Source organism: Apodemus sylvaticus, chromosome 18 (genome assembly GCF_947179515.1).
Source record: "Apodemus sylvaticus chromosome 18, mApoSyl1.1, whole genome shotgun sequence".
Lineage (NCBI taxonomy): Eukaryota > Metazoa > Chordata > Mammalia > Rodentia > Muridae > Apodemus > Apodemus sylvaticus.
This window is the reverse complement of record NC_067489.1, coordinates 31,618,453-31,636,527: the sequence shown is the minus strand read 5'-3', so window position 1 is coordinate 31,636,527 and position 18,075 is coordinate 31,618,453.

Here is an 18,075-nt window from a genome sequence, read left to right as displayed (position 1 = left end):
AACAAAAATATCACAAATCTGCTAAATTAAGAAGAGACCATTAACTTACAGTCTTTTAGAAATTCAACAGCTAAAATGTAAAGGTATAATTACTATCAACAACCTTAGTAGTTTCCTTCACTGAAACCCTCTTGATGTCATAAAAAATTCAAGTTATGAATCTTGAGAAATGTATTTTAGCTCTCTGACTGTCTGGCGTAGGATTACTCATTCCTGTTTGCTCACTGTGAGGCCAAGATGAGATCACCAGAGCCATCCAGCTTAACCCCCTCCGAAGATGATGAAGCCGGAACTTGAGGAAGCCGGACTGCAGGATGCAGGGTCACGGCGGGGTCACGGCGAGTCAGCCAAGAGCTGCCACGAACCTCAGACCTAACTTTGTGCTGCTTGAGGAGTGTCAAATCCACGGGCAACTTGACGTCACCTCATGTCACAAAACCCTCAGGACGGGCTCTTTGTGCCCCCTGGCATCTTCCATGGCGTATTCCCCAATTCTGCTGTCTTAGAAGGCTGAGTGACACGGGCTCACCTGACTTCTGGCTCATGCTTCTAGTTGAGTTTAATCCAGGGAGAGACAGGGCAAGTCTCCGAAGGACTGAGGATGATTCCGGAACTTCTCTCTCAGGCGAGAGTCCTCCTGAGACTAAAGCGCCACATAGGTGATTTTCTTTCCTTCACTTTGTCATTTCAGGCCTTATGTGTGTATTTAGTGAGTTCTCCAGAAGAAACAAACAAATTGAAAGAGAGATTAAGAAAGAGGGAAGGGGACAGGGAAGACAGAGAAGAGAGAGGGACAGGGAAATGGAGGGGAGGGAGGGAGACAGGCAGGCAGGGAGAGGGAGAGAATCGGGGAGAGGCGGGGTGGGGGGGAGAGAATGGAAAGGAGAGGCGAGAGAGAAGAGGGAGAGAAAGGGGGAGAAGGAAGAGGGAAAGAGGAAGGGAGAGACAGACAGACAGACACAGAGCTGGTGTCCCTCAGTACTATAAGAAAGCAGGTTGAGCAAGCCAGGGGAAGAAAAGTCAGTAAGCAGCACCCTCCAAGGCTCTTACATCAGCTCCTGCCTCCAGGATCCTGCCCTGTTTGAGTTCCTGTCCTGACTTCCCTCAATGATGAATAGCAAAACGGCAGTATAAGCCAAACAAACCTTGTCTCCACAACTTGCTTTTGGGTCATGGTTTCACGGCAAACCCTAGGAAACCTAGCATACCGTCCTATGGGGCATACTTTAGTCCACAGCAGGGAGAATCATAACACTCTGCTACTCTGATCCCAGAGTGATACACTGTTGCATTCTGTTGCTGCCTACAGCTACTGCGAACTGGGTTCCTGGAACAGAAGCTGATGGATGGATGGGGAAGAGGTAAAAAGAAGGAGGCCAGGATGATAGTTTACCGATCGAGGCCGTAACTTTACTGATCAAGGCCAAAACTTTAATGGAGGTCAGACCATTTAACAGTTTGGGCAAGCCCCTCCTCCCAGGCTCCAGGCTGAGTCTCCCAGGCTCCAGGCTGAGTTCGGGGAAGTCTGGTGGTTCTTGGCTCCACTGCTCAGGCAGCTGGGCAGGTCACCTGCTTAATTCAGGAATTCATAGACCCGGAGGAACAATGAACTTCACCCTCACTTTGAGGGTTCCACCCTAGGTGGAGCAGGACTGAATAGCACAGGTATCCCTGCTCAACAAGGGCTGGGAGAGGAAGTTCACCTTGTTCCTACCAAGTAGCATGACACCCCGTTATGGCTCTGTACAATACACTATCCTTGTGGGCTTCATGTATTCTACATGCATTTCTATAAGTAATTCTTTTAATAAATTATTTTTTGTTTCCACTTGGGATGTAGTACACAAGAGAATTGGATCCTACCCTCATAATGAGAAGAGGCCAAATAAACTGCAGCTTTTCCTGAGCCCATCAGAAGTCTGAGAGCACAAAACAACTAAGTCCACTTTCACAAATCATAAGCCCCTCAAGGAGAGGATGGACCCCACAAAAGATCTCCCTTTTGGCAGAATACAAAATGAAAACGCACTTGTTGTACAAGCGAGATCAAGGAAAAGAGCTGTCTGAACAAATTCTTAGCTAACAAAACAGTATGGAGTCCCTGGAACCCACTGGGGAGCAGAAGCTGCCCCCACACAGCAGTTCCTTCGCAGAATCTTATACCAGGTTTTCTAAGAAAGACTGAAGGCAGAGATGCCCTTGGGCAGCACTGGTGTTCTTGTGGGCACTTGCTGCACAGGTACAAATGTGAAATCTCACCTACTTAGCAGACTCCTAGAGGTGACAAAAGTCAAAGTTCTCTAGCACTGTCCTAAGAAAGCCCCTCGAAGCAGGAGGAACTTCTCTGGCTCAATCCTGTACTGATCAAGCAGTGTCTTGCAACCATTGAAAGCTGAAAAGCGTGACCATGTAAAGATGCCCTGGATAGAAAGCAGTCTTTGGATGAAGCAGAAGCAAGGGAAATGTTGAGGAAATACTATCACTGGGTCCCAGAGAAACACACTTCCCCTACGGTGAGAATGAAACCAGGGAGTGAAATCCCTCCTTTTACAATCCTGAGGGACATATGAAGTAGCAGGCAAAGCAGTGAGCTCTGGGTTCAGAGAGGCCCTGTCTCAAAGGATAAGATGAAGAGTGACTGAAGAAGACATTGGAAGTGAACCTCTCCTCTACACACACATGTACATGTGCACATGTATACACACATACCATACACACACACACACACACACACACACACACAAAACTTTTGAGAGAAAAACAAAACACAAGAGGCTCGGTTGCCAGTAGACTTGCATTAAATACAAGTTTGCAACTAAAAGAAATTCTTCAAACAAAAACAGTGAGATAAAAGAGACAGAAAATTTAGCCTGCACATAGATAATAAGAAACAATGAAAGCAGTAAACTCTTTCTCCACATCCTCGCCAACACTTGCTGTCTCCTGAGTTTTTTTGCTTTTTTTTTTTGTTTTTTTTTAAATGTTTGCGTTATGGTTTATTTTTTTTTAATTTTTTTATTCGATATAATTTATTTACATTTCAAATGATTTCCCCTTTTCTAGCCCCCCCCTCCCCGAAAGTCCCGTAAGCCCCCTTCTCTTCCCCTGTCCTCCCTCCCACCCCTTCCCACTTCCCCGTTCTGGTTTTGCTGAATACTGTTTCACTGAGTCTTTCCAGAACCGGGGGCCACTCCTCCTTTCTTCTTGTATCTCATTTGATGTGTGGATTATGTTTTGGGTATTCTAGTTTTCTAGGTTAATAACCACTTATTAGTGAGTGCATACCATGATTCACCTTTTGAGTCTGGGTTACCTCACTTAGTATGATGTTCTCTAGCTCCATCCATTTGCCTAAGAATTTCATGAATTCATTGTTTCTAATGGCTGAATAGTACTCCATTGTGTAGATATACCACATTTTTTGCATCCACTCTTCTGTTGAGGGATACCTGGGTTCTTTCCAGCATCTGGCAATTATAAATAGGGCTGCTACGAACATAGTAGAGCATGTATCCTTATTACATGGTGGGGAATCCTCTGGATATATGCCCAGGAGTGGTATAGCAGGATCTTCTGGAAGTGAGGTGCCCAGTTTTCTGAGGAACCGCCAGACTGCTTTCCAGAGTGGTTGTACCAATTTGCAACCCCACCAGCAGTGGAGGAGTGTTCCTCTTTCTCCACACCCTCTCCAACACCTGCTGTCTCCTGAATTTTTAATCTTAGCCATTCTGACTGGTGTAAGATGAAATCTTAGGGTTGTTTTGATTTGCATTTCCCTAATGACTAATGAAGTTGAGCATTTTTTAAGTTGCTTCTCCGCCATCCGAAGTTCTTCAGGTGAGAATTCTTTGTTTAACTCTGTACCCCATTTTTTAATAGGGTTGTTCGGTTTTCTGGAGTCTAACTTCTTGAGTTCTTTATATATATTGGATATTAGCCCTCTATCTGATGTAGGATTGGTGAAGATCTTTTCCCAATTTGTTGGTTGCCGATCTGTCCTCTTGATGGTGTCCTTTGCCTTACAGAAACTCTGTAACCTTATGAGGTCCCATTTGTCAATTCTTGCTCTTAGAGCATATGCTATTGGTGTTCTGTTCAGAAACTTTCTCCCTGTACCGATGTCCTCAAGGGTCTTCCCCAGTTTCTTTTCTATTAGCTTCAGAGTGTCTGGCTTTATGTGGAGGTCCTTGATCCATTTGGATTTGAGCTTAGTACAAGGAGACAAGGATGGATCAATTCGCATTCTTCTGCATGCTGACCTCCAGTTGAACCAGCACCATTTGTTGAAAAGGCTATCTTTTTTCCATTGGATGTTTTCAGCCTCTTTGTCGAGGATCAAGTGGCCATAGGTGTGTGGGTTCATTTCTGGATCTTCAATCCTGTTCCATTGATCCTCCTGCCTGTCACTGTACCAATACCATGCAGTTTTTAACACTATTGCTCTGTAGTATTGCTTGAGGTCAGGGATACTGATTCCCCCAGATTTTCTTTTGTTGCTGAGAATAGTTTTAGCTATCCTGGGTTTTTTGTTGTTCCAGATGAATTTGATAATTGCTCTTTCTAACTCTGTGAAGAATTGAGTTGGGATTTTGATGGGTATTGCATTGAATCTGTATATTGCTTTTGGCAAAATGGCCATTTTAACTATATTGAGTCTACCGATCCATGAGCATGGGAGGTTTTCCCATTTTTTGAGGTCTTCTTCCATTTCCTTCTTCAGAGTCTTGAAGTTCTTGTCATACAGATCTTTCACATGTTTGGTAAGAGTCACCCCAAGATACTTTATACTGTTTGTGGCTATTGTGAAGGGGGTCATTTCCCTAATTTCTTTCTCAGCCTGCTTATCCTTTGAGTATAGGAAGGCCACTGATTTGCTTGAGTTGATTTAATAACCTGCCACTTTGCTGAAGTTGTTTATCAGCTGTAGGAGCTCTCTAGTGGAGTTTTTTGGGTCACTTAGGTAGACTATCATGTCATCTGCAAATAATGATAGTTTGACTTCTTCCTTTCCAATTTGTATCCCTTTGACCTCCTTATGTTGTCGAATTGCCTGAGCTAGTACCTCAAGTACAATATTGAAAAGATAAGGAGAAAGGGGGCAGCCTTGTCTGGTCCCTGGTTTCAGTGGGATTGCTTCAAGTTTCTCTCCATTTAGTTTGATGCTGGCTACCGGTTTGCTGTATATTGCTTTTACTATGTTTAGGTATGGGCCTTGAATTCCTGTTCTCTCCAAGACTTTAAGCATGAAAGGATGCTGAATTTTGTCAAATGCTTTTTCAGCATCCAATGAAATGACCATGTGGTTTTGTTCTTTGAGTTTGTTTATGTAGTGGATTGTATTGATGGATTTCCGTATATTGAACCAACCCTGCATAAAAATAACGTCAAAAATGATAGGAAGTAACAATCACTATTCCTTAATATCTCTTAATATCAATGGACTTAATGCCCCAATAAAAAGACACAGACTAACTGACTGGATACGTAAACAGGACCCTACATTTTGCTGCTTACAAGAAACACACCTCAGGGTCAAAGACAAACACTACCTTAGAGTAAAAGGCTGGAAGACAATTTTACAAGCAAATGGTCTCAGGAAACAAGCTGGAGTAGCCATTTTAATATCAGATAAAATTGACTTTCAACCCAAAGTCATCAAAAGAGACTCTGAGGGACACTTCTTGCTGGTCAAAGGAAAAATACAACAAGAAGAACTCTCAATCCTGAACATCTATGCTCCAAATGCAAGGGCACCCTCTTTCATAAAAGAAACTTTATTAAAACTCAAAGCACACATTGCACCTAACACAATAATTGTGGGTGACTTCAACACTGCACTTTCCTCAATGGACCGATCAGGAAAACAGAAACTAAACAAGGACACAATGAAACTAATTGAAGCTTTAGACCAATTAGATTTAACAGATATATATAGAACATTCTATCCTAAAAATAAAGAATATACCTTTTTTTCAGCACCTCATGGTACCTTCTCCAAAATCGACCATATAATTGGTCACAAGACAGACCTCAACAAATATAAGAAGATAGAACTAATCCCATGCCTCCTATCTGATCACTATGGAGTAAAAGTGGTCTTCAATAGCAACAGAAACAACAGAAAACCCACATACACGTGGAAATTGAACAATACTCTACTCAATGATACCTTGGTCAAGGAAGAAATAAAGAAAGAAATTAAAGACTTTTTAGAACACAATGAAAATGAAAACACAACATACCCAAATCTATGGGACACAATGAAAGCAGTGCTAAGAGGAAAACTCATAGCCCTGAGTGCCTCCAAAAAGAAAATGGAGAGAGCATACATTACCAGCTTAATGACACACCTGAAAGCCCTAGAACAAAAAGAAGCTATTTCACCCAGGAGGAGTAGAAGGCAGGAAATCATCAAACTCAGGGCCGAAATCAATCAAGTAGAAACAAAGAGAACCATACAAAAAATCAACAAAACCAGGAGCTGGTTCTTTGAGAAAATCAACAAGATAGATAAACCCTTAGCCAGACTGACCAAAGGGCACAGAGAAAGTATCCAAATTAACAAACTTAGAAATGAAAAGGGAGATATAACAACGGAGACTGAGGAAATCCAAAAAATCATCAGATCCTACTACAAGAGCCTGTACTCAACACAACTGGAGAATCTGGAGGAAATGGACAATTTCCTTGACAGATACCAAATACCAAAATTAAATCAGGACCAACTAGACCATCTAAACAGTCCCATAAAGCCTAAAGAAATAGAAAGAGTCATAGAAAGTCTTCCAACCAAAAAAAGCACATGACCAGATGGTTTCAGTGCAGAATTCTACCAGACCTTCAAAGAAGAGTTAACACCAATACTCTTCAAACTATTCCACAAAATAGAAACAGAAGGAACACTACCCAATTCCTTCTACGAATCCACAATTACGCTGATACCAAAGCCACACAAAGATCCAACAAAGAAAGAGAACTTCAGACCAATTTCCCTTATGAACATCGATGCAAAAATACTCAATAAAATTCTTGCCAACCGAATCCAAGAACACATCAAAACGATCATCCACCATGATCAAGTAGGCTGAGTTTTTAACCTTAGCCATTCTGACTGGTGTGAGGTGAAATCTCAGGGTTGTTTTGATTTGCATTTCCCTAATGATTAATGATGTTGAATATTTCTTAAGGTGCTTCTCAGCCATCCGAATTTCTTCAGGTGAAAATTCTTTGTTTAGGTCTGTACCCCATTTTTAATAGGGTTATTTGGTTCCCTGTGGTCTAACTTCTTGAGTTCTTTGTATATATTGGATATTAGCCCTCTATCGGATGTAGGATTGGTGAAGATCTTTTCCCAATTTGTTGGTTGCCGGTTTGTCCTTTTGACGGTGTCCTTTGCCTTACAGAAACTTTGTAATTTTATGAGATCCCATTTGTCAACTCTTGATCTTAGAGCATAAGCTATTGGTGTTCTGTTCAGAAACTTTTCCCCACTTTCTTTCTATTAGTTTCAGTGTGTATGGTTTTCAGGAACCTCAAGGGTTTTCCCCACTTTCTTTTCTATTAGTTTCAGTGTGTATGGTTTTATGTGGAGGTCCTTGATCCACTTGGAGTTGAGCTTAGTACAAGGAGATAAGAATGGATCAATTCGCATTCTCCTGCATGCTGACGTCCAGTTAAACCAGCACCATTTGTTGAAAAGGCTATCTTTTTTCCACTGGATGTTTTCAGCTTCACTGCTGGTGGGATTGTAAGATGGTATAACCACTATGGAAATCAGTCTGGCGGATCCTAAGAAAACTGGACATGACACTTTCGGAGGACCCTGCTATATATACCTCTCCTGGGCATATGCCCAGAGAATTCCCCAGCATGCAATAAGGACACATGCTCCTCTATGTTCATAGAAGCCTTATTTATAATAGCCAGAAGCTGGAAAGAACCCAGATATCCCTCGATGGAGGATTGGATACAGAAAATGTGGTATATATACACAATGGAGTACTATTCAGCAATTAAAAACAATGAATTCATGATTTTTTTAGGCAAATGGATGGAACTGGAAAATATCATCCTAAGCGAGGTAACACAATCACAAAAGAATACAAATGGAATGCAATCATTGATAAGTGGATATTAATTAGCCCTGAAGCTCTGAATACTGAAGATACAATTAGCATATTAAATGATTCCCATGAAGAAGGAAGAAGAGGGCCCTAATCCTGGAAAGGCTTGATCCAGCATTGTAGGGGAATACCAGGACAGAGAAAAGGGAGGGGGAAAGATAGGAGAATGAATGGAGAGAAGAGGACTTATGGGACATATGGGGAGGGGGGGAACTGGGAAAGAGGAAAGCTTTTGGATTGTAAACAAAGAATATAGAAATATATATATATATAAAGAAAGTAGTAAACTCAGAAAATACACAAAGGCATTTTGGTTATTGTAAGTCTTTTTAGAAAAAATTCGCTAATGCAAAATACTAATATATTATAGAGTATATGTCATATAGAGGAGGAAATATATGATTAAAACAGTATAAATGATAAGAAAAAGAAGTTTTAAAGACTTTATGCAACAGAAGAAATGATTTATAATTTTAAGCAGACTGGTATTTTGTAAATTCTACATCAACCACTAAACAAGATATACATACATATATATATATATATATATATATATATATACACTTATTATATATACTTATATATATTATATATATACTTATATATGTGTGTGTATACATATATATTCCAATAAGAGTATATTGTAAAGATCAAACAATCCAAAATAAGTAGAAAAGGCAAAAAAGAAAAAATAGCACATTTAAATCCAACTATGGTTATCATCACATCAAATGAAATAGAGTCTAACTGTCCCCATTAGAAGGCAGAAGCAGGAAGTCAGAAAATAGCAAGACCTTATTATGTATATTTTATATCTATATAAATAAAGAGGGTAAGTGGGAAAGGATAAAAAAAGATATACCAAATTAGCATTAATCAAAAGAAAGCTGGATCATAAAGGAGGTAATTTAAAACAAATAAGATCTAAGAAGAGTTCCATATATGATTTTAAAATTACAATAAGCGAAGAGTTGTTTTACACCACGATAATATATTCTGCCAGGAAGACAGGTTTCAAAGTAGATGATGGAAAAGCCAATCTAATCAGATGGGAAACAGACAAATCCACAGCATAGCATCAACAGTGGGGAACGCAACACTAGCGTTTCAGTAATCGATTGACCTGTCTAGGACATAAGCAAGGGTACCCAGCATCTCAATAGACTGGCTCAATCCAGTCTCCATCTTACCCAGTGACAGCAAAGACCCATTCTTTCAAGTATACACAAAATATTCCCCACCAGATTGTATTCTCAGCTAAAATTCAACACATTTTTAAAGGATGAATTAACAAGAGATGCGCTAGGACCACCAGGGTTCAAACTAGAAACCAGTAACAGCAGGGTATCTGGGAAATTACCAAATGTTGAAAAATTAAGCACCTTAAATAAAACCAGAATAATTTTTAAAAATCTTGGATAAAATCGAAATTACACTAGGATCCAAGCCGAACTGTGTTTAGGGGGAAACCGATAGTCTTTAAATGATTGTATTAGAAACTAAGAAAAACTCTCATCAGTTGTTTTTCTACCTTAAGGGCTTAGGTGGAAAAAAGGAGCAAATTGCAACCAAAGAAGACAAAAGAAGGAAAATAATAAAGGTAACAGGAGAAATCAATAAAACAGACAAAACCAAACTGTGTCTCTGGACTCCCGAAGCAGCAGAGCGTGTACGGTCATATGTGTGCGGTTACTGAGTGGTTGGCGCTGAGGACCAGCAAGCCCTTGTGTGAACCACTCCAGCCGACCTACACTCTCTCCACGCGCACTTGTCTGTGTGTGTGCAGCACAGCAGCATTCATCATCATCATCATTCATAAGTAGACAGCGTCTACGCCATTTAAATGGCTGGCCACAGACTGAGCCAAGCGTTCACGATATCAAAGCCCATCTGATCTCTTCACAGCCTCTCCTGATTCCTCATCTTCAAAGCTGGACGTTGTCTAGAGAGCGCCAGCATCTTCTTCCCGCCTTCTGAAGGAGCCGGGACTCAAATTAAACCACAAGCAAAACCGGAAATGTTTGGGGCCACGGCTGAGTTCTCAAAACACCAAGTTCTCATGATTATTTGAAAATGTTTGCATCACTTTTTACATGTTTCATAGATAGTATTCATCAAAATTCTTGAAATACGTGAGAGATGGCTGGAGAGATGGCTCAGTGGTTAAGAGCGCTGGCTGCTCTTCCAAAGGTCCTGAGTTCAGCACCCACATGGTGGCTCACCACCATCTGTAATGGAATCTGATGACCTCTTCTGATGTGTCTGAAGATAGCTACAGTGTACTCACATACATAAAATAAATATTTTTTTAATTCCTAAAATGCTATCCATTGGGTGAAAATGGCTTTTTTCCATATACCATAAAGACCTTTACAATAGCTAAATGTTACAACTCTGAGGAATTAATAAATCTCAAATAATCTAAGAAACAACATAGCTGGGAAGCAATTTGGATGAACGTTCTTTCATTTGGGGTGAGTGATTAGCCACTGTGTTGTTCATCCTCTGGAAACTTGAGCTCGTGGGCATGCGCACTCACAGACGCGACAACGACACACGACACGCGTACAGGTGTCCCTCACTAATCCCTCAGGCTCTTCTCAATCAGATCAAGTTGGTAACCAAACTTAACCATCACGGAGGTCAACTAGAAATCGGGAATCTGAACCCAGAAGTCTATCTACAGCACCATTACTGATCTAGCCCATTGCCAACCCACACCAAGACCATTTCTACTGCCCTGCCCATGGCTGCTGCCTGGGAGTGTTCATTCTCTTCTGAGGAAAACAGAGTACAGCCAGCCTCACCCCAACCCCTAATACAATTCCAAGCATCAACAGGGCCTTAATAGCCCTGTGGACAAAAATGAGATAAACAGAAGATTATGAGATTAAACGGAGATGCCACAGGTCCCAGCTAAACCAACTCAACTAAGTTATCACTCTGGCTGCGGTCCTAAAGAAACGGAGGCATTAGCCGTAACAGAAAGAGGCACCACCATGTCTCCTTCACTGAAAAACAGTCTGAATAAACAGAATAGGAAATCAAGTCTTAAGGACAGCAATGAGAGAAGCAATCTAATTATACCTAGCTGCTCAGGAATTCTGAACTTTCATACTTAAGTAAAAGCTCTTACAGACTCCTGAGGAGACAAAACTCAAAGCCATGTCCTGTGCTATTTTGTCTCAGGACTGGACCACAGGCCTGGTTGCTTCTGTGAACTCAGGAAACAAAGTGACTGACTATAAATCTGTTTTCGTAATTCTGTTTCAAGTCTCTTCCTGCTACTAACCCAACCTTGAGAGAGAACTAAGGAAATCTGCAGGTCTCCCTCACAGTCATCAGAGGACTGAACCCTAAATGTAGACTCAAAGGACCTGCAAGTGGTTCAGAGGAAGCAGCTTCTACACAAAGCCAAGAGTAAGGCCTGTCCCACCAGTGCTGCTTAAGCAGATATTTCAGACTGTCTTGGGCCCTAGGTGGAGTACTGAAGACAATCTTGGGCATCTTGGGAGGATAGTGTAGACCACCTTGGACCTTAAATGATCTTAGGGATCTTAGGTAGATACCACAGACCATCTTGGGCCCTAGGTGGACACTGCAGACCATCTTGGGCCCTAGGAGGACATTGCAGACCATCTTGGGCCCTAGGAGGACACTGCAGACAATCTTGCCTCAGTGGGGTAGAATATTAAACCTAAACTTTTATTCTTCATGGTTGTTCTTTAAGAATGGAATTTTCTTCAGTTGACTTGCATATAAACTCATTCCCTGGTTCTGAGAACTGTAAAATTTTCCTTTTGTTCATTGGTATGATACTGCAGTGTTTTGGTTTCTGGTTTAATTTCAGTTCTGTCTTTAAAACCCTGATGCTTAAATGCAGAGATTGCATGCTACTTGGCTGACAGAGAGCAGATGTGTGGTTTGGTTTGGCCATGCCTTGGTTCTTGTTATTCTATTATATCTCTTTCATATTTTCCTTTTTCATCCACTGTCTGTAATGGAATTCCATCTCCCATATTGCCCTTTCCCACCCAAGCTTTCTTCCTCAGAAGACCACCCTTTAAAATCGGGTTTCCCACCAACAGATCTGCCATGCTGGAAGATGACAAGCAACCACACCTCCGAGGGTAGCCATAGCAATGATTCATTCGGGCCATTTTCTCACATTACGAGGATGAAACCATACTGTGTAGATCCGTGCGTCTAGCTCCTTCCATCTTATCATGTGACTCATCCACGGAGTTCTCTCTCCTGCTGAATTCCACTCAACGTGGATATGGCACAAATGAGGCTCCTGAAATCTCTTCACCTTTGGGTCTAACGTGAATAGTGTTGATGTGAGCCTTCTTGTGGATGTCTTGGCAAATGTCGGAATATACTATGCCTGGGGCTAAAATTGCTTGTTCACAGATAAGGATTGTGTTGGCTAGTTTTATGTCAACTTGACACAAGCTAGAGTTGTCTGAAAGGAAGCAATCTTAATTGAGAAAAATAGCTCCATAAGATCAACTGTAAGGTATTTTCTTAATTAGTGGTTAATGGAAAAGAGATCAGTCCATTGTGGATGGTGCCACTCCTGGGCTGGTGGTCCTGGGTCCTCTAAGAAAGCAGGCTGAGCAAGCCATGAGGAGCAAGCCAGTAAGCAGCACCCCCTCCATGGCCTCTGCTTCAGCTCCTACATCCAGGTTCCTGCCCTGACTGAGTTCCTGGCCTGAGTACCTTGGTGATGGATACAAAAGCATAAGCCAAATAACCCCTTTCCTCCCTAGCTTGCTGTTGGTCATGTTGTTTCATCCCAGCAATAGTAACCCAGTGTATAAAGGGATGTATTAAAATTCTTGTTGCTGCACATACTTGTCAAAATGTGATGTTGCCTTTTCTGCTTAACCTGTTTTAGTAATGCAAGGTAAAATTTCACCACAATAAGGCATTTATTTATTTTGTTATTAAGCCATTGGTTGTCTTCTTTTAGAAGTGTATTTTGGTCATTTTTTACGCACTTCATTTTGGAGCAAAAAGACCTTTTCCCTGATGACTAATGAAGTTACCATGCTCACGAACCAAATGAGTCACAAAGCTAAAGTGAGACTTAAAGCCACAGCCCCAAAGCCACCAGGCTTTTGCCGCCACCAGAATAGGGAACTCGGGGGTCAGTCATAGCTGGTAATTGCAGCCAAGAAAAGCCAAGAATGCTACCCAATTAAAAGAAAATCTTAATTAGTTTAAACCTCGGTGAGACTGTGTGTGTGTGTGTGTGTGTGTGTGTGTGTGGTTTCTTTTGTAACTCATTGCATGAATTTTATACTTAAAGGCATCATGTCAAAAGGTAGCACGTGAGCTAAATAACAGCATGCCCACTTATGAATTACAGGGACTGACCTAAAAATCGTGTGTGGGATAGATGACAGAAACTGTGTGGGTAAAAATAGTTGGGAGAAAAGTGGGACAGGAAGAGAGGCAACAAAACCGGAAAACAAAGATAAGCCAGAGCACACTGGAAAGGAAAATTTACAAAAACTAATCCTTTCATTCTTTTTTTAAGTCCAAAAGCAGAAAAAGAAAGGTTTTTTTTTTTTTTCTGATGACAGATGGACTCAATGGGCCAGAAGAAAAGGCAGTTTTTGAAAAGTATATACTTTGTGTAAAACCCAATGTTTTTTGACATGTCAGCAACATCCAGGAAAAAATACCTCATTCTGAAAAATGGGGATTTAGTTCAAGAAATCCAAAGCTAAAGATAGAGTTGAGTGAATCAGCTGAAAGGGGACCTAGAAGTGAAGATAAGTCAGAGAAATAGAATGTGAAAGACCGCCCGTGCCCGTAACTCAAGGACAAAAGCAGAGCAGTGAGTTTAGGGCAGTGGGGTCTAGACCAGTGGCAGCACGGTCTAGAGCAGCAGGGTCTAGAGCAGTGGAGTCTAGAGCAGTGGGTCTAGAGCTGCAGGTATAGAGCATCAGAGTCTAAAGCAGCAGGTGTAAAGCAGTGGGGTCTAGAGCAGCGGGTCCACAGCAGTGGGTCTAGAACAATGGGTCTATGGCAGCATATTAACAGAACACTCTAGCAATATCTTCCATTGTGAAAAGCAGGAAAATTAGGTCAGAAGTAACAAAAAGCACAGAGTCGAGTGAAAACACTTCCATGGTGGAAAGCTGTTTTTATTTTAGACAAACAAAAAGATGCCCACTCTTCGTTAGGGCTTACTATTCTGTGATGAAACATCATGGTCAAGAGCAAGCTGGGGATAAAAGGGTTTATTTCACCCACAGTTCCATGTAACAGCTCATCGTCAAAAGCAGCGAGGACAGGAACTCAAGCAGGACAGGAACCTGGAGGCAGAGGCTGATGCAGAGGCCGTGGGAGGATGCTGCTGGCTGGCTTGCTCCCCAGGGCTTGCTCAGCCTGCTTTCTGATGAACCCAGGATGCCTGGATCTCACTCAGAAGGGGAAACGAAATAGACATCAGAGGGGGATGGAGGGAAGGAACTGGGTCGGAGAGAGCATGAGAAAGGGAAGGAGGGTAGAGATCAGGGGTGGGGAGAGGGGAGGTGGGAAAGAGAACAGAAATGGTGGGGGCATCTCTGGGATAAGCAGGAGACCTGGGATGGGCGGGGGCTCCTGGAGTCTGTGGTATGACCCTAGCTGAGACTTCCAGCAACTAGAAATGTGGAGGCTGAAGTGCCCACCTCCTGTAACCGGAAAGGACTTCCAGTGGAGGGAGGGGACACCAATCTACCCACAGGACCTTCCACCCCAAAGTTTGTCCCATCTACAAGATGTGTAGGTGTGCGGATGGAGCAGAATTTGAGGGAATAGCTAGCCAATGCCTGACCAAGCTTGAGATCCAGTCCATGTGAGAGAGCCAACCCCTCACACTATCACTCTGCTATGCTTGCAGACAGGAGTCTGGTATAGCTGTCTCCTGAGAGGCTTCATCCAGCAGCTGATGGAAAGAGATGCAGAGAGCCACAGCCAAACATTAGGCGGAGCTTGGGGAGTCTTGTGGAAGAGTGAAGATAGGATTGAGGAAGCCAGAGGGGTCAAGGACCCCACAAGAAGACCTACAGAGTCAACTAACCTGGGCCCGTGGGGGCTCGCAGAGACTGAGCCACTAACCAGAGAGGGTGCGGGGTCTGGACCTAGGTCTCCTGCACATATGTAGCAGATGTGTAGCTTGGTCTTCTTGTGGGTCCTGAACTACTAGAGTGGGGCTTGTCTCTGACTCTGATACCTGATACTGGATCCCCTTTCCCCTGCCTGAACTTCCTGGTTGGGCCTCAGTGGGAGAGGATGTGCTAGTCCTGCTGGGACTTGATAGCCCAGAGCAGCAGGTTGGAACCCAAAGGGGGAACTTATCCTCCTCTGAGAAGGGGAGGGGAGAGTGGAAGGAGAGTTTTGTGAAGGTAGGACTGGGAGGAGAGGAGGGAAGGGGCTACAATTGAGATGTAAATAAATGGAGAGAGAGAGAGAGAGAGAGAGAGAGAGAGAGAGCCACAGCCCCATCTTATGGAAGGATTTTCTTAATTGAGGTGTCTTCCTGTATCCTCTCAGATAACTCTAGCTTGTGTCAAAATTACCCAGGACACCCACAAAAGAGAGATGATGCATCGATAAGGAGAAAAAGAGAGGACTCAGGCCTACAGACACCCCACTGAGCGAGAGGGACCGGCCATGTGGAGACGACAGGTGAAGAAGGAAGACACTCCGCTTCTTGATGGGACGGACATGTCCTGAAAACCTTTCCTATCTATAACTCTGGAGGAAGTATAATAGCTTCTCTTTGAGCATAAGTTCGGGAAAGTAAAATTCTCAAGTTCCCGAAACAAGGATCTGTAAACTGGAGAGGTGGCCTTCACACAGAAGCCTCTCCAGAAGGCAGGAAAAGCAGGTGGGCACTGTTTTGGGGACCCTTTGGGGGGGTGTTGAATGACCTTCTCACAGGGGTCATCTAACCATTAGGAAATACAGATATCTACATTATGATAGTAGCAAAATTACAGTTATGAAGTAGCAAAAAAATTAATAATTTTATGGTTTGCTGTCAGCACAACATGAGGAACTGTATTAAAGGGTCGCAGCGTTAGGAAGGCTGAGAGCAGCTGTTGTAGAGGTTAGGACTCAAGCCACTTGTTTAAAAATAGGAGCCTTTAAAATCCACCCTTGGAAAAGAGTAGGTTGGTGGGGAAAGTAAACTAACTGCCATGACCAGGCATGGTGGCGCACGCCTTTAGTCCCAGCACTTGGGAGGCAGAGGCAGGCAGCTCCCTGAGTTTGAGGCCAGCCTGGTCTACAGAGTGAGTTCTAGGACAACTAAGGCTACGCAGACAAACCCTGTCTCAGGATTAAGAAAAATACTAAAACCTTCTAGGGCAGGGTGCTATCAAAAGATTTACTATTATACTTGTCTCAAGCCTAGCCTTCGGGAAAGAAAAATATTCTTCTATAGGAATAGGAATAAATAAAAATTAATATTTAGATCATAGAAAAATGTGTGCTATAGATAAGACACATCACCCGGTCCAAACCTCATGAGAATCTGTTTGTTTGTTTGTCTATAATAACCACGCTAACTAAAAACTCTACATAAATTTTATCCAAAACAACATAAAACTTCATCCCAGGCTTTTCCTTTCTGCCACCACCATGCCAGACTGAGGGAGACCCGGAAACTCCCGGGCCACATGAGGCGCAAGGCACCTCAAGCACCCGGGAAGCCGCCAGATGGCATCACCACGGGACCAACTTCGACAACTATCATCCAGGTTACTTCGGGAAAGTTGGTATGAGGCATGATCACTTGAAGAGAAGCCAGAGTTTCTGCCCAACTGTCAACCTGGATAAATCGTGGGCGGTGGTCAGCCTGCCTGCAGACGCGGGTCAAGGCAGCAAAAGACAAGAATGGTGCTGCTCCCGTTACTGACGGCGTGAGATCAGGCTACCACAAAGTTCTGGGGAAAGGAGAACTCCATAAACATTCGATTAAGGGTGTTGGAGGTACCTGGGTTCTGGTGCCTTAAAGCCACTCTGGAGGTTAATTAAATGCTAACATTTAAAAATAAATAAAAATTCATCCCAAGCTGTTAACAGACTGTTAATGTAAAACAACTCAAAAAGGTGATCTTGCAGCCCAGATAGGACTCTCACAGAGAAAGTGCCAGTGAGGATAAACTCTGCATACAATGAGGAAATGCATAAACAATGTCCAGCCCTGTAAAAACACTAGGAACCTATCCACCACAGTAGGACATGCCTCAGAATCTGATCTTCAGTAAACCCAGGTGATTAAGCAATCCACATGAAGGCTGGAGAGATATGGCTCAGTGGTTAAGACCACTCACTGTTCTTCCCAAGGTCCTGAGTTCAAATCCCAGCAACTACATGGTGGCTCACAACCATCCGTAAAGAGATCTGACGCCCTCTTCTGGTGTGTCTGAAGACAGCTACAGTGTACTTAGATATAGTAATAAATAAATCTTAAAAAAGAAATAAATCCAAAATGAGACCATAAGATAAGTAGGTCCAAAGCAATTAAGGATGTGATGGAAGCTGTACACTGTTCAAAAGTTACGATCAGGAAAGAAAGGGGAAAAAAAAGACATGCTGAAAACTTCTACAAGCAAAATGCATATGTAGCTATGGAGATTATAAAATCTCCATAATAACAAAAGTACATTAAACAGCAGAGCAAACGTGGAGAAAGAGAAGTTACTAACACAAGGATAATCAGAGGGACTTCCCCATGCAAATCAGAGATGGACCACTAGGCAGAGGTTTGAAACAGAATGAAATGAAAGGGCGGACACGCATCTAAAAGGAGTTCAGCCGCAGGGTGAAGAGCTGATGGCTTTGACAACTCTTGTAGAAAGACTGAGCTTTCAGTGGCTAGAGGTGGCGCCATTACTGGTCGGACACTTCTGCTCCGATCACCAAGGTTCTCCGTCTATTCTCCCGT